Source organism: Gossypium hirsutum, chromosome A08 (assembly GCF_007990345.1).
Source record: "Gossypium hirsutum isolate 1008001.06 chromosome A08, Gossypium_hirsutum_v2.1, whole genome shotgun sequence".
Lineage (NCBI taxonomy): Eukaryota > Viridiplantae > Streptophyta > Magnoliopsida > Malvales > Malvaceae > Gossypium > Gossypium hirsutum.
The window spans coordinates 32,628,484-32,649,393 of NC_053431.1; the positions used below are offsets into that span (position 1 = coordinate 32,628,484).

The 20,910-nt window shown below is 38.5% G+C and overlaps 3 non-coding genes across 3 annotated transcripts; 2 read left to right on the forward strand and 1 right to left on the reverse strand.

Annotated features, from left to right (window-relative positions):
- Positions 1-301: 301 nt before the first annotated feature.
- Positions 302-408, forward strand: LOC121205198 (small nucleolar RNA R71). Its single transcript, XR_005900283.1, has one exon. It is a non-coding gene; the product is annotated as a small nucleolar RNA R71 (small nucleolar RNA).
- Positions 409-2,130: 1,722 nt separating this feature from the next.
- Positions 2,131-2,236, reverse strand: LOC121205168 (small nucleolar RNA R71). Its single transcript, XR_005900253.1, has one exon. It is a non-coding gene; the product is annotated as a small nucleolar RNA R71 (small nucleolar RNA).
- A 15,430-nt stretch (positions 2,237-17,666) lies between these two features.
- LOC121205400 (small nucleolar RNA R71) lies at positions 17,667-17,773 on the forward strand. Its single transcript, XR_005900478.1, has one exon. It is a non-coding gene; the product is annotated as a small nucleolar RNA R71 (small nucleolar RNA).
- The last annotated feature ends 3,137 nt before the right edge of the window (positions 17,774-20,910 follow it).

The following is a 20,910-nucleotide window of genomic DNA, read 5'->3' on the forward strand; positions in this document are numbered from 1 at the left end:
ATCGCACCTCTTCACTGGATGTACCTGAGTAGAACTATACAAACCGTCAATCTTTTTATTTAATAGTTCTACCTGGTTAGATAGCATAGTAACTGCGTCGAAGTTGAAAACACCGGCTGCTTTTGTTGGCTTTGTTCTCATGACTTGCCACTGATAGTTACTCAGTGACATCTCTTCAATAAATTCATAAGCCTCTTCAGGTGTTTTGTTGTTTAAAGTTCCACCGGTGGCTGCGTCGATGAGTTGTCTTGTTAAGGGGTTTACACCGTTGTAAAAAGTCTAAACCAGCAGCCATAGAGGTAACCCATGGTGAGGGCACCTTCTTAATAGGTCCTTGTATCTCTCCTATGCATCATACAGGGTTTCTAGATCTATCTGCACAAAAGAAGAGATATCATTCCTTAGTTTAGCTGTTTTAGCCGGCGGAAAATATTTTAGTAAAAATTTTTCGGTCATTTGTTCCCAAGTTTTGATTGACCCTCATGGTAACAAGTTCAACCACTATATAGCCTTATTCCTCAATGAAAAGGGAAACAACCGAAGGCGAATGGCATCATCAGAAACGCCAATGATTTTAAAAGTGTCGTAGAATTTCAGAAAATTTGCCAAATGAGTGTTTGGATCCTCGTCCTACAAACCATCAAACTGAACAAACTGTTGTATCATTTGAATCGTGTTAGGTTTCAGTTCAAAATTATTTGCAGCAATAGCAGGTCTAACTATACTCGATTCAGCTCCTGTTAAACTAGGCTTAGCATAATCATACATAGTACGTGGAGTAGGATCTTGATTTACTGGGTTTGCAACAACCACAGGAGGTAGCAGATTATTATGATTATCAACCATCTTCTCGGTTGTGGTTTGAATATCGTCCTCTTGCCCTTCCTCTATGTATTGTAGACTTCACCTTATCTCTCTTCGATTTCTACGAGCTATGCTTTCAATCTCATTATCAAAAAGTAGAGGTCCTGACAGGTTTCTTCTAGTCATAAACTATAAAAACCTGCCAAAAGTAAATAAAAGAAAATTTAGTGATATAAACAAAATTAAAATAAAAATTGAATTGCAATAAAATAAATGGCTAAAGTAATAAAAATTAAGCGTTCCTAATATCTCAGTCTTAATTCAATCGTTTTCTAAAAGTATTCCCCCAATTCTATTTTCTATGAATTCTTAGTCTAGTTAATTAGTTAGTTAAAACAAACCCCTTTATTCTTAGACTAGATAATAAAAAGACAGTCATTAATAGTACTTTTAGTTCCTTTGGGTTCAACAATCCGGTCTTGCTAAAACTATACTACTGTTCGATAGGTACACTTGCCTACATCATGATAATAGTTAGTTTCAAGACGATTAATTATAAATTTATAAAACTTATCACATAAAATCACAATCAAGTTTCTGCCGCCGTTGCCGGGGAACTAAGATATTAGGATCGCTCAATTTTATTACTTCAGCCATTTATTTTTCTTGCAAGTTAATTCTATTTTATTATTATTATTATTTATTAATTTATTTTTTATTTCTCTTGGTAGGTTTTTATAGTTTATGACTAGAAGTAACCCGTCAGGACCAGTACTTTTGACAAAGAAATCGATTGCACAGCTTGTAGAAGTCGAAGAGAAGTAAGGTGAAGCCTAAGATACACAGAGGAAGGGCAAGAGGACGATATCTCAACTATGACCGAGAAGATGGCTGACAATCAAGACAATCAGCTACCTCCTGCGATACCCGCTGAACTAGCAAATCAGAATCCTACTCCTCATACTATGTATGATTATGCTAAACCTACTTTAACAGGAACTGAGTCAAGTATAGTTAGGCCTGCTATTTCTGCGAATAATTTTGAACTAAAACCTAAAATTATTCAAATGATATAGCAATTTGTTCAGTTTGATGGTTTGCAGGATGAGGATCCAAACACTTACTCGACAAATTTCCTGGAATTCTGCGATACATTTAAAATTAATGGTGTTTCTGATGATGCCATTCATCTTCGGTTATTCCTTTTTTCACTGAGGAACAAAGCTAAACAGTGGTTGAACTCGTTACCACGAGGGTCAATCACTACTTGGGAGCAAATGATCGAAAAATTTTTATTAAAATATTTCCCACTGGCTAAAATAGCCAAATTACACAATGACATCTCGTCGTTTATGCAGATGGATTTAGAAACACTCTATGATGCATGGGAGAGATACAATGACCTTTTGAGAAGGTGCCCTCACCATGGGTTATCGCTTTGGCTACAGGTTCAAACATTCCATAATGGCCTAAATCCTTCGACTCAGCAGATGATTGATGCAGCTGCTGGAGGAATTATCAAGAATAAGACACCTGAGGCAGCCTACGAATTTATTGAGGAGATGTCACTGAATAACTATCAGTGGCAAGTTATGAGAACAAAGCCAACGAAAGCAGCCAGTATCTTCAACCTCGACACGGTTACTATGTTATCTAACCAAGTAGAACTCTTAAATAAAAAGATTCATGGTTTGTGTGGTTCTACTCAGGTACATCCAGTGATGAGGTACGATTCGAATGGAGGACGAGCATGCACAGAATATCAACCCTTCAACCCTAGCATCGAGGAGGAACAAGTCCAATAAATGGGTAACAATAACTCCAGACCCCAAAATAACCCATATAGTAATACTTATAATGCAGGTTGGAGGAACCATCCAAATTTCTCCTGGGGTGGCCAAAGGAATCAAAGGCCACAAAATCCTCCGAGTTTTCAACAACCACCCTATCAATAGGAAAAGAAACCAAACCTTGAAGAGATGCTGTCTAAATTTATCTTGGTGTCAGAAACCCATTTCCAGAACACCGAGACAACACTTAAAAATCAACAAGCGTCGCTCCAAGGGCTTGAAACTCAGATAGGCCAGCTGTCCAAACTAATCTTCGAACGACCACAAGGTAGCTTGCCAAGTAATACTGAACCCAACCCAAGGGAACAGCTCAACACAATTAATGTTCAAGATGAAGAAGGATTCGTTGAGCCTGAGCCAGAACCGAGGCAAGAAACTGTAGTGAGCAGAGGTCAAGGTGAGGTAGGTCATAATAAAAACAAATCAGTGAATGTCAAATATAAACCTCGTGTGCCATACCCCAACACGACAAGGAAAGACCGCTCAGATGAATAATTTGGTAAATTCCTTAAACTCTTAAAAAAATTACATATTAACTTACTGTTTATTGAAGCTCTATCGCAGATGCCAAACGCAATGAAATTCTTAAAGGAGCTTTTAGCAAATAAACAGAAGTTGAATGAGGCGTCGCTTGTGGAGCTAAATGCAGTTTGCTTAGCTATTCTACAGAATAAACTACCCAACAAACTAAAAGATCTAGGGAGTTTTACGATTCATTGTTTAATTGGTAGTTTAGATGTTAATAATGCATTAAGTGATTTAAGGGCCAGTATTAACATCATGCCCTACAAAATGTTCAAACAATTAGGTCTTAGGAAACACAAACAGACTAGGATGAGCATTCAATTAGCAGATAAAAATAAAAGATTTCCTAGGGGTATTATTGAAGATGTGCTAGTTAAAATTGATAAATTTATATTTCCCGTTGACTTCATTATTCTAGACATAGAGGAGGATAGCAACACTCATTTGATTTTGGGACGACCTTTTTTAGCAACTTCTAAAAATATTATTGATATTGGCATAGGTGAGCTCACACTTCGTGTGGGAGATGAAACAATCACCCTTTAAGCTCGCAATTTTGGCAATACATCGAAAATTGAAAGTGATCGTCTAAACCATTCTACTAAAACTGACAATATGGTGCAACCTACTTTGCAGGAAATGGGTCTGAAGGAAGTATATGAGCCATTCTCAAGCAGTAGCAAAGGACCTATTAATGAAGATCAAAGGCTACAAATCGAGGAGCTAGATGAATGGCAGACGTATAAACCGAGAACATATGATAAACCAAAACTACACCGGAACGAGCTCAATACCTTCTTAAATAAACTTAAGGTTGGAGATAAAGTATTATTAGATGCCACAGATCCTCACATTGTCACTACCAAACCGAATGAAGAAATCCCTCTTACGGTACTTAACATTTTCCCATTCGGTCTAGTCGAGGTAAGTCATCCCAAGTTCGGCACTTTTAAGGTAAACAACACTCGTCTAAAACCTTATTTTGACGAGAATGATAGCAGGAATGAGGAGTATAAACTCCTCGAACCACCATGACCATTCAATGGAGAGGTAAGTCGTGCTTAGACTATAAATAAGTACTTTTCGGGAGGCAACCCGAACACTAACTGTATTAACTTCTTTTAATTTTAGTGTTTAACACCTAACTTACTAACAGAGCTCTTGAATATAGGTTTCCCACACAGACACGACCTATCACACGGGCATGCCTTAGGCCGTGTGAAAACAGGGTAAAGATTTCTCCACCACGGGCTATAATAAATTGCCACAGCCATGCGATATGCCCGTGGGAAAACCTGCCAAAACAACACGGGCGTGCGACACACCTGTGCCTTGAAACCGTGGTTGAAACTGTCAAATTAACACGGGCATGCGACACGCCTGTATCTAGCACTCGTGGTCAAACTTGTTAAATTAACACGGGCGTGGGCCTACATACACGGGCGTGGGAGAAGCGAATGAAGCCAGGCACGGTCGTGTGACATGACCGTGGGCACCCATACGCCCAAGGAAGACGGGCGTGGACTAAATGTCAGACGCGCCCAAATTCAAAATTTGCAAATCATACGGGCTAAAATTGGGGAACACGGGCGTGTTACCTGGCCGTGTGCCCCCAAATCTATTGATATGCTACACTATTCATTGTCTTATTCACCCAAAAACCCTAACCCTAGCCGCTGCTAGTCCACATGCACTCCCCACCACGCCCGTGCGCCGCATCCAACTCTATTTTTGACGCTCATTCTTCCCATTCTAGCATTTGTTTACTCTTTTCCCTTTAACTGCACTCATTTTTCATGTTAAGTTATCATAGTACTATGCATTTTTTTATGTTCTTTTCATCTCTTTATCACTCACATTTCATATCTAGAGTAGTTATTATCTTTTAATGTCGAAGTTCTTCCTCATTGCATGATTTATCTGCTACATTTTATTAGTTTAAAGTGAAAATACTCATGACTTTTGGGTTGATATTCTCCATCAATAAAATGTACTAACATAGAATTATTTGCCATTTTTTTAGGAAACTCATACTATTGTCATGCTAATGATACACTATAAAATTATTTTTAATTAAGTTTGCTAGTAGTTGTGACTGAGATTATTAGTTCTAATTTATGACTTCTGTCTTTTTGGATTTGCTTTTGTATTACCTTCAACATTCGTCACGACGAAATAATGGTTTTGCTTGCAGGTATACAATGTTGTCTTCACGAGGAAAGAAAACCGCTGTCCCTACTTCAAAGAAAAGGAAGGGAGTGTCATCTTCCTCGGGTCCCATCGCGAAAATTCGCCACCCTTTCTTGCAATTCCCCATCGAGCCCCAAGAAGAACTTTTCAAATACTCCAGGCCCGAATTTTAATTGCAGGCCGCTGCATTAACTGGGCTACAGTAGAACAAGTTCAATTGGCTGATGCGATTCGGGCCCTCCTAACCACTGACCCTTGGGAGATTTTCTTTGGGATCATCGAGCCAACATATCTGGAGCTCACGATGGAACTATGCTCAACGTTTCATCTTTAGACCGTAATGACGAACTATGATGATCCCAGAATAGTCCAATTTTGCCTAGGTGGATTAGTCCACCAGCTAAGCGTCCCAGAATTCGGTACTACACTGGTCTTATATATGGAAGAGTTCAAGGAGGAAAATGAACTAGATGCTCTCAATCGCCATATCCATCATTCTCCTTCACGGTGCTGGGATGCATTAGTACTAGGTTTAGCCGCCTATAATCCTAGTCACTCCAAGGCATCGGCTCTCCCTCCATCTCTAAGGTACCTACACGTCATTTTGGCTCACACATTAACAGGAAGGCGAGAGAGCACTTGCGTCGTCAACACTCACGAAGCCTACTTTCTATGGTACATGTCGCACGGGCACGTCATCGACCTTGCCTATTTCATTGCCCTCGCCATTCAACACCAAACAGAGTGTCATAGGAAGGGGGTCATCTCCATTGGACCCTATGTGGCGCGATTGGCTCGGCACTTCAGGGCCCCCAACACAGCAGCCCAATCATCCTCTTTCACACCCATGGGCCAGATGTCCTCACAGGGCATCTCGAGCATGCTAAGTATGAGGATGATCAAAAAGCGCTAAGGAACCTACCCTCCTCAATATCGTCTCGCCCAATCTACCGAGGAGGAGGCCCCCTAGGACATTACTGATGATGTCATCCACCGTCTCATCCACCACCACCCTCTCGTCCAGTTCATGCGGCGGCATCATATGCTGACATTTCTGAGCGCCTTACTCGATTTGAGCAGTAGTGTTTTCAACGATTTGACAACATTGATGCTACTCTACAAAAGATCTATCAGCACCTCCACATCCCACCGCCACCCCCACCTCGCTGATAAACCGTAATTTATAAATATTTTTACCCCATGTTTAACTCATTTTATGATTGATTTTCCATTAGAATTGGTGAATTCGATGCTCCTAATGCTTTAATTTCATGTTTTACACTTAGGAGAGCATAAGAGTGCAAAAGGAACGAGAAACGGGCCAAAAATGGAGTAAATGGGCCAAAGTACGAAATCAACACGGCCTGGACCTCCTCACACGAGCAGACCACACGATCGTGTCAATTTAGCAGGCTCGAGCATGGCCTGAAGTAATCGCACACAGGCGTGTCACACAGGCGTGTCCCTGCCGAGCTCAAGTTGAGTCCAATTCGGAAAAGGCTAATTTTAAGGGCTTTTAGGCATTCCAAAGCCTATAAATACACCCTAGAGAAGGAAGAAAAGGGAGGACAGAGTAGGGGGTAAGGAATTACTCCAAGAAAGCCGATTGATTCATCTTAGAAGCTGGATTCATCATTAAGACTGAAGATCTCTCCTCAATTCCCCTTCAGGAGTTTTGGGTTTTCTTTATGTTTTCTATTCTTTATTATTCGAGATGTTTTCTTATTTAGTTATGAACTAAATCCCCTAAAGACCTAAGGGGAATGAAACCTAAGACGAATCTTGTTATTATTTTCTGAATTGTATGATAAATATTTGACTTGTTTTTAATTATGTGTTCTTAATTCTTGTTTTGATATCCCAAGATACCGATTCAAGATAAGCTCTTATTCAGAGGAGGAATAGACCCTGTCTAAGAGTACATTTGTCATAATTAAGCGGAGTTGATTGCGCACCTAGACATAGGGTGACAAGATTTTATCGGATTAGGGTGAAACCTAATAAGGGGATCCATAGATCGAGTTAATGCAACCCTAGAGTGTTAATTAGAGAAAAGTCTCGATTATTCAATCTAGGGATTAGACATTATTAGTCTTGAATAGGGATAATAACATAACTTAGGGATCTCTATGGAACAAGTTAAATGAATAAATCGTCCGATTCAGAGCCAGAATAACAAGTACAGTCTAGGTGGATTTTTCCTTAGGTATTGTCTTCATTCAATCGATTTTTCCAAAAGCAATTCCCCAATTCCATTCTCTGTGCATTCTTAGTTTAGATGATTAGTTAGTTAAAACAAAAACCTCTTTATTCTTAGGCTAGATAATAAAAAGACAGTCATTACTAGTACTTTTAGTTCCTTTGGGTTCGACAATCTAGTCTTGCTAAAACTATACTACTATTCAATAGGTACACTTGCCTACATCGCGATAATAGTTAGTTCAAGAATGAGTAATTATAAATATTTAAAACCTATCATGCAATCACGCGATCAAGTTTTTTGGCGCCGTTGCCGGGGAACTGCAATGTTAGGAACATTCAATTTTTATTACTTTAGCATTTATTTTTCATGCATTTTAATTTATTATTATATTTATTAATTTACTTTTTCCTTCTCTTGGAAGGTTTTTATAGTTTACGACTAGAAGAAATCCGTCAGGACCATTACTTTTTGACGAAGAAATTGATCATACAGTTCACAAAAATCAAAGAGAAATAAGGCGAAGCTTAAGATACACAGAGAACGAGCAAGAAGACGATACTCAACCCCCAAACGAAGAGATGGCTAAAAACCAAGGCAATCAGCTACCTCCTGCAATTGCGGTTAATCAAAATCCTGCTCCACACACTATGTATGATTATGCTAAACCTTCTTTAACAGGAACTGAATTGAGCATAGTTAGACCTGTTGTAGCTACAAATACTTTTGAATTAAAACCTAACACTATTCAAATGAATACAGTAATTTGTTCAGTTTGATGGTTTACAGGATAAGGATCCCAACGCTCTTTTAGCCAACTTCTTAGAACTATGTGATACATTTAAAATTAATGGTGTCTCTGATGATGCCATTCATCTTCGGTTATTCCCTTTCTCATTGAGGAAAGCTAAACAGTGGTTGAACTCGTTACCACGAGGGTCAATTATTACTTGGGAACAAATGACCGAAAATTTTTTACTAAAATATTTTTCGCCGGTTAAAACGGCTAAATTACATAATGATATCTCTTCTTTTGTACATATGGATTTAAAAATACTCTACGATGTATGGGAGAGGTGGGGCCCTCTCCATAGGTTACCACTTTGGCTACAAGTTCAAATGTTCCATAATGGCTTGAATCCTTGACTCGACAAATGGTTGATGCAGCTACTGGCAGAACCATCAATAATAAAACACCTGAAGATGCCTATGAGTTTATAGAGGAGATGTCACTGAATAACTATCACTGGCAAGCTATGAGGACAAAGCCAATGAAAACAACCAGCATTTATAACGTCGATTCGGTCACCATGCTCTCTAATCAGGTCAAACTCTTAAATAAAAAGATTGATGGTTTTCTTAATTCTTCACAGGTTCACCCAGTAATGCAGTGCAAAGCAAGTGGAGGTGGAACAAGCCATTTGGAATACCAACCTTATGGCCACAACATGGATAACGAGCAATTAAACTACATGGGTAATAATCCTCGACCTCCAAACAATTCATATAGTAACACTTACAATGCAGGCTGGAGGAACCACCCCAATTTCTCGTGCAGCGGTCAAGGAAATCAAAAACCACAACCACCTCCAGGTTACCAACAGGCACCCTACCAACAGGAAAAGAAGTCAAACCTTGAAGAGATGCTCTCAAAGTTTATTTTGGTGTCAGAAACTCATTTTCAAAACATCGAGACAGCACCTAAAAATCAACAAGCGTCGATCCAGGGGCTCGAAACTCAGATAGGTCAGCTTTCCAAACTAATTTTCAAATGATCACAAGGTAGCTTTCCAAGTAATACCGAACCCAACCCAAGGGAACAGCTCAACACAATTAATATTCAAGATGAAGAAGGAGTTGTTGAGCCTGAACCAGAACCGAGGTAAGAACTTGTGGTAAGCAAAGATCAAGGTGAGGTAGATGACAATAAAAACAAAATGGTGAATGTCGAATATAAACCTTGTGTGCCATACCCCAACGCAACAAGGAAAGACCGCTCAGATGAACAATTTGGTAAATTCCTTAAACTCTTAAAAAAATTACATATTAACTTACCGTTTGTTGAAGCCCTATCGCAGATGCCAAACGCAATGAAATTTTTAAAGAAACTTTTAGAAAATAAGTGGAAGTTGGACGAGGCGTTGCACGTGGAGCTAAACGCGGTTTGCTCAGCTATTCTCCAAAATAGACTACTGAACAAACTAAAAGATCCAGGGAGCTTTAGAATTCCTTGCTTAATTGGTAGTTTAGATGTTAATAATGCATTAGCTGATTTAGGGGCTAGTATTAACTTCATGCCCTAAAAAATGTTTAAGCAATTAGGTCTCGGGAAACCCAAACAAACTAGGATGAGAATTCAATAAGCAGATAGAACTATAAGGTTCCCTAGGGGTATTATTGAAGATGTACTAGTTAAAATCAATAAATTTATATTTCCAGTTGATTTTATTGTTCTAGATATAGAGGAGGATTGTAACACTCCTTTAATTCTGGGAAGGCCCTTTTTAGCAACTACTAAAACAATTATTGATGTTGGCACAGGTGAACTTACACTCCGTGTGGGAGACAAAATAATCACCCTTCAAGCTCGCAATTCTGGTAACACATCGCGAATTGAAGGTGATCGTTTAACCCATTCCCCTAGAACTGACAATATGGTTGATCACGTGATTTCGTGATAGGTTTTAAATATTTATAATTACTCGTTCTTGAACTAACTATTATCGCAATGTAGGAAAGTGTACCTATCAAACAGTAGTATAGTTTTAGCAAGACCGGATTGTCAAAACCAAAGGAAATAAAAGTACTAGTAGTGACTGTCTTTTTATTATCTAGCCTAAGAATAAAGAGGTTTTTCTTTTAACTAACTAATTATCTAAACTAAGAACCCAGAGAGAATGGAATTGGGGAATTGCTTTTGGAAAAATCGATTGAATGAAGACAATACCTAAGGAAAAATCCACCTAGACTGTACTTACAATTCTGGCTCCGAATAGGACGATTTATTCATTTAACTTGTTCCGTAGAAATCCCTAAATTATGTTCTTATCCCTATTCAAGACGAATAACATCAAATCCCTAGATTGAATAACTGAGACTTTTCTCTAATTAACACTCTAGGGTTGCATTAACTCGATCTATGGATCCCCTTATTAGGTTTCACCCTAATCCGTCAAAATCTTGTCACCCTATGTCCAGGCACGCAATCAACTCCGCTTAATTATGACAAATGTACTCTTAAACAGGGTCTATTCCTCCTCTGAATAAAAGGTTATCTTGAATCGGTATCCTGGGATATCAAAACAAGAATTAAGAACACATAATTAAGAAGAAGTCAAATATTTATCATACAATTTAGAAAATAATAAGAAGATTCATCTTAGGTTTCATTCCCCTTAGGTATTTAGGGGATTTAGTTCATAACTAAATAAGAAAACATCTCAGAATAATAAAGAATACAAAACATAAAGAAAACCCAAAACTCCTGAAGGGGAATTGAGGAGAGATCTTCAGTCTTAATGATGAATCTAGCTTCTGAGATGAATCAATCGGCTTTCATGGAGTAATTCCTTACCCCCTACTCTGTCCTCCCTTTTCTTCCTTCTCTAGGGTGTATTTATAGGCTTTGGAATGCTTAAAAGCCCTCAAAATTAGCCTTTTTCAAATTAGACTCAACTTGGGCTCGGCAAGGACATGCCCGTGTGACACCCCCGTATGCGATTACTTTAGGCCGTGCTCGAGCCGCCAAATTGACATAGCCGTGTGGTCTGCCCGTGTGAGGAGGTCCAGGCCGTGTTGATTTTGTACTTTGGCCCATTTTCTCCGTTTTTGGCCCATTTCTCGTTCCTCTAGCTCTCCTATGCTCTCCTAAGTTTAAAACATGAAATTAAAGCATTAGGAGCATCAAATTCACCAATTCTAATGGAAAATCATCCACAAAATGCGTAAAACATGGGGCAAAAATATGTATAAATTACGGTTTATCAAATACCCCCACACTTAAGCATTTACTTGTCCTCAATTAACATTCTCAACCCATAATCAAAATAAATTCTTCTCAACTTATAGTTTCTATCGATAATATCTCAGAATAATCCATAGGTAATCATACATTGAGAATTCAACTAAAAGAACATAAAAGTTTCAAACATTCCAAGTTGAGTATTTAATCATGCAAACTTAGGTGTCTCTCCTCATTTAAGTAATTACCTTTGATTCAGAATGTCACAGAGTTTCACATCCTTACTACAGATTCACTCAAATCACTCGAGGTGTTAAAGGACAATAAATGAAGCGCTCAATAGTCAATAATGAAAAGTCTTTACCATAGGCTTGTATGAAAATAAAATCTCCATCACTATAATTTAAGACGATACATCAATCAAAATGTCTTTAGAGGGTTGTAATGAGGTTTGGTTAGGGGGTTTGGTAACAAGTTGAAAGGGTTAGAATCGAGATTGAATTGAAAAATTACCTAACTAGAAAAAGAGTTAATCATCACTTGCGTACAACAGAGCTTCTTCTCAGACTAAGGAATTTAACTTCTAAAGCTTACAAACAGAAGATCACTACTAATATGTATACATGTTTTTTTTAAAGAACACATTAAATTACAGAGTAGAATAAAACATAGCTAAGCAACTATTTCAATTCAAATCTCGACAAAAATGGGGCTTAAATTAATTTAGGGGATTTCAACAATAATGGGTTAAAGGTTAATATTAAGGGTAATACAAGAAATGGCTTGTTAGGCTCCAGGGGGTTCACTAGGGGTTAATTGTGAAGGTAGGCTTTTCATGGCATGAGTGGGTTAATCCTAAGTGCATTAATCATTTTGACATATCAAATCAAATGGTGTGGTCTCAACATGAATAATCAAGCAAGTTCTAGAATAATAGTTCACTACTGATGCACTCAAAACAATAATAAAAGTGAGCATGAAAGAATTAATAGATGTTCAAAAGGCTCAAAAATCTCACAAAAATTATGGCTTTTCGATGTTTAAAACTTGTGAATCCCAACTCAAAGTAATACCTAAACTTTGGGGAAACAACCTAAGATTTAAATTCTTAAAAATCAACTTATCATGTTTAATTCTCTAATATCTTAAAGTTTAACAATCAATGTATAAATGCCTATGTTTTAATTCAAGATATATCAATCAAAATCATAAATCAATCAAAATTTATCCTAAATATGATATGAGAGCTTTTCAAGAGAACAAGGCAGTCATTCAGGGATTTTTCTGATAATGAAATAAATATCCCCCCACACTTAAGATGTACATTGCCCTCAATGTACAAAGATAGATATTAGGGTATAAAAATAAGATAGGGAGAGAAGTGAAACTTCCTGTATGATGAATTCCTCGAACTGGAGTTCTGGAGAGTAATCTGTTCGAGAGTGGAGGAGGATACTCCGGCGGTCGTAGAGGTTCATTAGGCCATAAGTCCTGCGCCAAAAGAATATTATCTCTAGTGGTAGCTATGGTCCTGAGCGAGTAGGACATGGCAGTCGTGAAGATCCTGTCCCGGTGGAGTTTTAGTTCCTATGTGATGATGAGCTTAAGAGCTCTATATAACTGTGATAAAATCAAGAACTTTTTAGGGGATATTAGGAAGAATAATTACTCAAAAAGAAATAACTGAAATTAATAATTAAAAATAAAATTTCTAAAATCTAATAAAAATAAGAAGTAGTTTTAATAAAAATTAAAAACATAAAATAATAAATAAATGTTTTTAAACATCTTCATCGCTGGATGGTTCGCGAGGTGGGACTGGCGATGAGATGTGGAGGTGCTGAAAAATCTGCTGTAGAGTAGCATCAATGTTGTCAAACCATTGAAAACACTGCTGCTTGAATTGAGTGAGGCGCTAAGAGATGTCAGCATATGATGCCGCCGCATGAACTGGACGAGAGGATGGTGGTGGCTGGGATGGTGGGTCCTCGTGCTGTGAAGGGACAGCATCAGGAATGTCCTCGTAGGCTTCCTCCTCGGTGGATTGGGCGAGACGATATTGAGGAGGGTAGGTTCCTCAACGCCTCTCAGTCATCCTCATGCTAAGCATGCTTGAGATGCCTTGTGGAGACATCTGGCCAATGAGGGTCAAGGATGATTCTTGGACTGTGGTGTCGAGGAGCCCGAAGTGTTGAGCCAATCACGTTACATAGGGGCCAATGGAGATGACCCCCTTCCTATGCCGCTCCGTCTGGTGCTGAATCGTGAGGGAGATGAAGTAGGAAAGGTCGATGATGTGCCCGTGCGATATACACCATAAGAAGTAGGCGTTGTGAGTGTTGACGACGCCAGTGCTCTCTCTCCTCCCTGTAATCGTGTGAGCTAAAATGGCGTGTAGGTACCTCAGGGATGGTGGGAGAACTGATGCCTTGGAGCGACTAGGATTGTAGGAGGCTGCTCTAGGGGCCAAAGTGTGCCAGCACTTTGAGGGAGAAAAGTGTATGTGGGGAGTAAGAGCATGTAGTTTATTTTCCTCCTTGAACTCCTCCGTATATAAGCCTAGTGCAGCACCGAACTCTGGGACGCTTAGCTGGCAGACTAACCCGCCTAGATGAAATTGGAACGTGTCGGGATCATCGTAATTTGTCATTACTATCTGAAGATGGAGCATTGAGCATAGTTCCATCGTGAGCTCGAGGTATATTGGTTCGATGATCCCAAAGAACAGCTCCCAAGGGTCGATGGTTAGGAGGGCCCGAATCGCATCAGCCAACTGAACTTGTTCTACAGCAGCCCAATTGATGCAGCGACCCGCAATTAAGGGTCGGGCCCGAAGTATTTGGAAAAGCTCTTCCTAGGGCCCTCGGGGGAACTGCAGGAGAGGGTGATGAATTTTTGTAGTTAGACTCGCGGAAGATGACGCTCCCTTCCTTTTCTTCGAGGCAGGTACGACAGTTTTCTTTCCTCGTGAAGACGACATTGTGCCTGCAATTATAATCATCAAGACATCTTAATGAATGGTCAAAGGAAAAGGAATACAATTTTCAAATAAAAAATAGAATTTTAGCCACAACCAAACATAACTAATATAATAATTTCGTGACATTATCATTGTATGGCATGAGAATAGGCGTAGTAATGACATGTGTATGACAAAAGAGTGAGGCTTTCCTAACAATTTGTTTTAACATGAGATGTATGATAAATAATCGAAGAATGCAAGTTAAATGATAGATATTGGCATAGAAATATCATGAGAATAAGCATAGTAAAGTCATGGGTACGAGGTTTTCCTAATAACTCGATTTAACACGAAATGTATGATAACTAACCTAAGAATGCAAACTAAATGATAAAAAAATGAGCAAAATGAAAAATAGTTCGAAAGCAATGAAGATTATGCTAATAATAAGCATGAGTAATAAGTAAAATAGAAGTGAAAGGAGTAAACAAATGCTAAGGGAGAGAGGTTGAGCGTCAAAAATAGAGTGGGAAGCGGCGCACGGGCATGGCAGGGAGGCCGTATGGAGTTACAGCGGCTAGGGTTAGGGTTTTTGAATAGGGAAGAAAGTGAATAGTGTAGGGTATTTATAGATTTTGGGCCACACGGCCAGGGCACATTCCCGTGTTCATCAATTTTGGCACGTGTGATTCGCGAATTTCGAATTTGGGCGCGTCTGACATTTAGTACACGCCCGTGTTCCTTGGGCATATGGGTGAACACGGCCATGTCACAAGGCCGTGTTTGCCATTGTTCGCTTCTCCCACGCCCGTGTCAATCTAACAGGTTCGACCACGGGTGTTAGACACGGGCGTGTCGCACGCCCGTGCTAGTTTCTCAGTTTCAACCACGAGTCTTTCACATGGGTGTGTCACACGCCCGTATTGTTTCGGCCAGCTCGACCACGACCATGTCACATGGCCGTGGCATCTTATCGTAGCTCGTGTTTAGGGAAATCCTTGCCCTGTTTTCACATGGCCATAAGCACACCTATGTGCTTGGCTATGTCTCTGTGGAAAACCTGTATTCGAGAGCTCCGTTAGTAAGTTAGATGTTGAAGACTAAATTTTTAAAGAAGGTAATATAGTTAGTGCTTGGGTTGCCTCCCGACAAGTGCTTATTTATAGTCTAAGCTCGACTTACCTCTCTGTTGAATAATCATGGTGGTTTGAGGAGTTTATACTCCTCATTCCTGTCATCAATCTCATCAAAATAAGATTTTAAATGGGTGTTGTTCACCTTAAAAGTGCCGAACTTGGGGTACCTTACCTTGACCGTACCGAATGGGAAGATGCTAAGTACTGTAAGAGGGATTTCTTCATTCAGTGTGGTAGTGACAATGTGGGGATCTGCGGCATCTAATAAGACTCTATCTCCAATCTTAAGTTGATTTGGAAAGGTATTGAGCTCGTTCTGTCGTAGATTCAGTTTGTCGGGTGTTCTTGGTTTATGCGTTCACCATTCATCGAGTTCCTCAATTTGTAATCTTCGATCTTCATGAACAGGTCCTCTACTATTGCTTGAGAATGACTTGTGTGCTTCCTTCAAACTCATTTCCTGTAGAGTAGGTTGTACCATATTGTCAGTTCTAGGAGAATGGGTTAAACGATCACCTTCAATTCTCAATGTGTTGGCAGAATTGCGAGCTTGAAGGGTGATTGTTTCGTCTCTCACACGGAGTGTGAGTTCACCTATACCAACATCAATAATCATTTTAGCAGTAGCTAAAAAGGGCCTTCCTAGAATTAAAGGAGTGTTGCTATCCTCCTCTATATCTAGAACAATAAAGTCAGCGGGAAATATAAATTTATTGATTTTAACTAGTACATCTTCAATAATAACCCTAGGGAACCTTATAGTTTTATCTGCTAATTGAATGCTTATCCTAGTTTGTTTGGGTTTCTCGAGACCTAATTGCTTAAACATTTTATAGGGCATGACGTTAATACTAGCCCCTAAATCAGCTAATGCATTATTAACATCTAAACTACAAATTAAGTAAGGAATTGTAAAACTCCCTAGATCTTTTAGTTTGTTTGGTAGACTATTTTGGAGAATAGCTGAGTAAACTGCATTTAGCTCCACGTGCGATGCCTCATCCAACTTCTACTTATTTGCTAAAAGTTCCTTTAAAAATTTCATTGCATTTGGCATCTGCGATAGGGCTTCAATAAACGGTAAGTTAATATGTAATTTTTTTAAGAGTTTAAGGAATTTACCAAATTTCTCATCTGAGCGATCTTTCCTTGTCGCGTTGGGGTATGGTACACGAGGTTTATATTCGACATTGACTGTTTTGTTTTATTGTTATCTACCTCACCTTGACCTTTGCTTACCATAGTTTCTTGCCTCGATTTTGGTTCAAACTCAACAACTCCTTCTTCATCTTGAATATTAATTGCGTTGACTTGTTCCCTTGGGTTGGGTTCAGTATTACTTGGCAAGCTACCTTGTGGTCCTTCAGAAATTAGTTTGGAAAGCTAACCTATCTGAGTTTCGAGCCCTTGGATCGGCTCTTGTTGATTTTTAAGTGTTGTCTCGGTGTTCTGGAAATGAGTTTCTGACACCAAAATAAACATTGAGAGCATCTTTTCAAGGTTCGACTTCTTTTCCTGTTGGTAGGGTGGTTGTTGATAGCCTAGAGGTGGTTATGGTCTTTAATTTCCTTGACCGCTCGATGAGAAATTAGGGTGGTTCCTCCAACCTGCATTGTAAGTGTTACTATATTGATTGTTTTGAGGTCAAGGATTATTACCCACGTAGTTTAATTGCTCGTTATCCATGTTGTGGCCATAAGGTTCGTATTCTGAATGGCTTGTTCCACCTCCACTTGCGTCGCACTATATTACTGGGTGAACCTGTGAAGAACTAAGAAAACCATCAATCTTTTTATTTAAGAGTTCTACCTGATTAGACAGCATGGTGACCTAATCGACGTTATAAACGCCGGCTGTTTTCATTGGCTTTGTCCTCATGACTTTCCATTGATAGTTATTCAGTGACATCTCCTCTATAAACTTATAGGCATCTTCAGGTGTTTTATTATTGATGGTTTCGCCAGCAGCTACATCAACCATTTGTCGAGTCGAAGGATTCAAGCCATTATGGAACGTTTGAACCTATAGCCAAAGCGGTAACCCATGGTGAGGGCACCTTCTCAAAAGGTCCTTGTATCTCTCCTATGTATTGTAGAGTGTTTCTAAATCTATCTGCACAAAAGAAGAGATATCATTACGTAATTTAGCCGTTTTAGCTGACAGAAAATATTTTAGTAAAAAATTTTCGGTCATTTGTTCCCAAGTAGTAATTGACCCACGTGGTAACGAGTTCAACCACTATTTAGCTTTGTTCCTCAATGAAAAAGGGAATAACCGAAGACGAATGGCATCTTCAGAGACACCATTAATTTTAAATGTATCGCATAGTTCTAAGAAGTTGGCTAAATTAGTGTTAGGATCCTCATCCTGCAAACCATAAACTGAACAAATTGTTGTATCATTTGAAAAGTGTTAGCTTTTAATTCAAAAGTATTTGCAGCTATAGCAGGTCTAACTATGCTCGATTCAGTTCCTGTTAAAAAAGGTTTAGCATAATCATACATAGTGTGTGCAGCCGGATTTTGATTAACCGCAATTGCAGGAGGTAGCTGATTGTCTTGGTTTTCAGCCATCTCTTCGGTTGAGGGGTTGAGTATCGTTTTCTTGCTCGTTCTCTATGTATCTTAAGCTTCGCCTTATTTCTCTTTGATTTCTGCGAACTGTACGATCGATTTCTTCGTCAAAAAGTAATGGTCCTGACGGATTTCTTCTAGTCATAAACTATAAAGACCTGCCAAGAGAAGGAAAAACTAAATCAATAAACAATAATAATAAATTAAAGTGCACGAAAAATAATTGGCTAAAGTAATAAAAATTGAATGTTCCTAATATTTCAGTTCCTCGGCAACGGCGCCAAAAACTTGATCGCGTGATTTCATGATAGGTTTTAAATATTTATAATTACTCGTTCTTGAACTAACTATTATCGCGAAGTAGGCAAGTGTACCTATCCAACAGTAGTATAGTTTTAGCAAGACCGGATTGTCGAACCCAAATGAACTAAAAGTACTAGTAATGACTGTCTTTTTATTTTCTAGCCTAAGAATAAAGAGGTTTTTATTTTAAATAACTAATTATCTAAACTAAGAATGCACAGAGAATGGAATTGGGGAATTGCTTTTGGAAAAATCGATTGAATGAAGACAATACCTAAGGAAAAATCCACCTAAACTGTACTTGTTATTCTGGCTCCGAATCGGACGATTTATTCATTTAACTTGTTCCGTAGAGATCCCTAAGTTATGTTATTATCCCTATTCAAGACTAATAACGTCTAATCCCTGGATTGAAGAACCGAGACTTTTCTCTAATTAATGCTCTAAGGTTGCATTAACTTGATCTATGGATCCCCTTATTAGGTTTCACCCTAATCCGGCAAAATCTTGTCACCTTATGTCTAGGCGCGCAATCAACTTCACTTAATTATGACAAATGTACTCTTAAACAGGGTCTATTCCTCCTTTGAATAAGAGCTTATCTTGAATCGGTATCCTAGGATATCAGAACAAGAATTAAGAACACATAATTAATTACAAGTTAAATATTTATCATACAATTCAGAAAATAATAACAAGATTCGTCTTAGGTTTCATTCCCCTTAGGTATTTAGGGGATTTAGTTCATAACTAAATAAGAAAACATCTCAGAATAATAAAGAATACAAAACATAAAGAAAACCCAAAACTCCTGAAGGGGAATTGAGGAGAGATCTTCAGTCTTGATGATGAATTCGGCTTCTGAGATGAATCAATCGGCTTTCTTGGAGTAATTCCTTACCCCCTACTCTGTCCTCCATTTTTTTCCTTCTCTAGGGTGTATTTATAGGCTTTGGAATGCCTAAAAGCCCTAAAAATTAGCCTTTTCTGAATTGGACTCAACTTGGGCTCGGCAGGGACACGCTCGTGTGACACGTCCGTGTGCGATTACTTCAGGCTGTGCTCGAGCCTGCCAAATTGACACAGCCGTGTGGTCTGCCTGTGTGAGGAGGTCTAGGCCATGTTGATTTCATAGTTTGGCCCATTTTCTCTATTTTTGGCCCGTTTCTCATTCCTTTGGCTCTCCTATGCTCTCCTAAGTGTAAAACATGAAATTAAAGCATTAGGAGCATCGAATTCACCAATTTTAGTGGAAAATGATCCATAAAATGCGTAAAACATGGGTAGAAATATGTATAAATTATGATTTATCAATGATACAACCTATTTTACAGGAAATGAGTTTGAAGGAAGCACACGAGTTATTCTCAAGCAATAGTAAAGGACCTGTTCATAAAGATCGAAGATTACAAATCAAGGAACTCGATGAATGGTGGACGCATAAACCAAGAATGCTCGACAAACCGAATCTACGATAGAACGAGCTCAATACCTTTCCAAATCAACTTAAGATTGGAGATAGAGTCTTATTAGATGCTACAGATCCCCACACTGTCGTTACCACATCGAATGAAGAAATCCCTCTTACGGTACTTAGTATCTTTCCATTCGGTACGGTCGAGGTAAGGTGCAACATCCTGATTTTGGACCTAGTCAGGATAGTGGTTTCGAGACCACAAATCTAATAAGAAAATTTAATTTTTATTATATTCTTATGGTACACGATTTCACGGAATGATTTCGTGAAAATTTCGTTCGAAAATTTCGACGTTTGGGCACTCAATTTGGTCAAAAGGACTAAATTAAAAAGTGCAAAAGTTGAGTTCTACATGTTAGAAGTATCTAATTGCTATGATTTTTTAAATTAAAGGTCCTTAAATGGTAATTATACCATTTGGAATTTTTTGGGCAAAAATGGACATAGTATGGTAGGTTTTTAAAAGTTTTTCATTAAGGGCATTTTAGTAAATTTGTAATTAAATGAATTAAAAATGCCAAAATAAGCCAAATTTGCTCATCTTCTTCCTCATGGTCAAATTTTTCATAAAAAACACCATGGGTAGGGTTTTCAAGCTTTCCAAGCTCACTTGTAAGTGATCTCGAGCCCCGTTTTTAATGTTCTTTACATTTTTGAAGTCCCGATAACATGTTCTAGCTATTTCTACCATTATTTTGTGCTAGGGTTTGTGTTTAAAAATTTATCCATGAATGATATGCATGTATTTTGATGTTTAATGGTAGAATATGAAGCTTGAAATTGTGTTAAACAACTTTTGCTAAGTGATTTTACGTGAAAACGAGTAAAACGACATAATCAGTAAAAATACCTAATGTTCATAAGTACATGTTAGAGTGAGAATTTGATGTTGCAATAGAAGGGAAAAATGATCAGCATGTCATAAAACA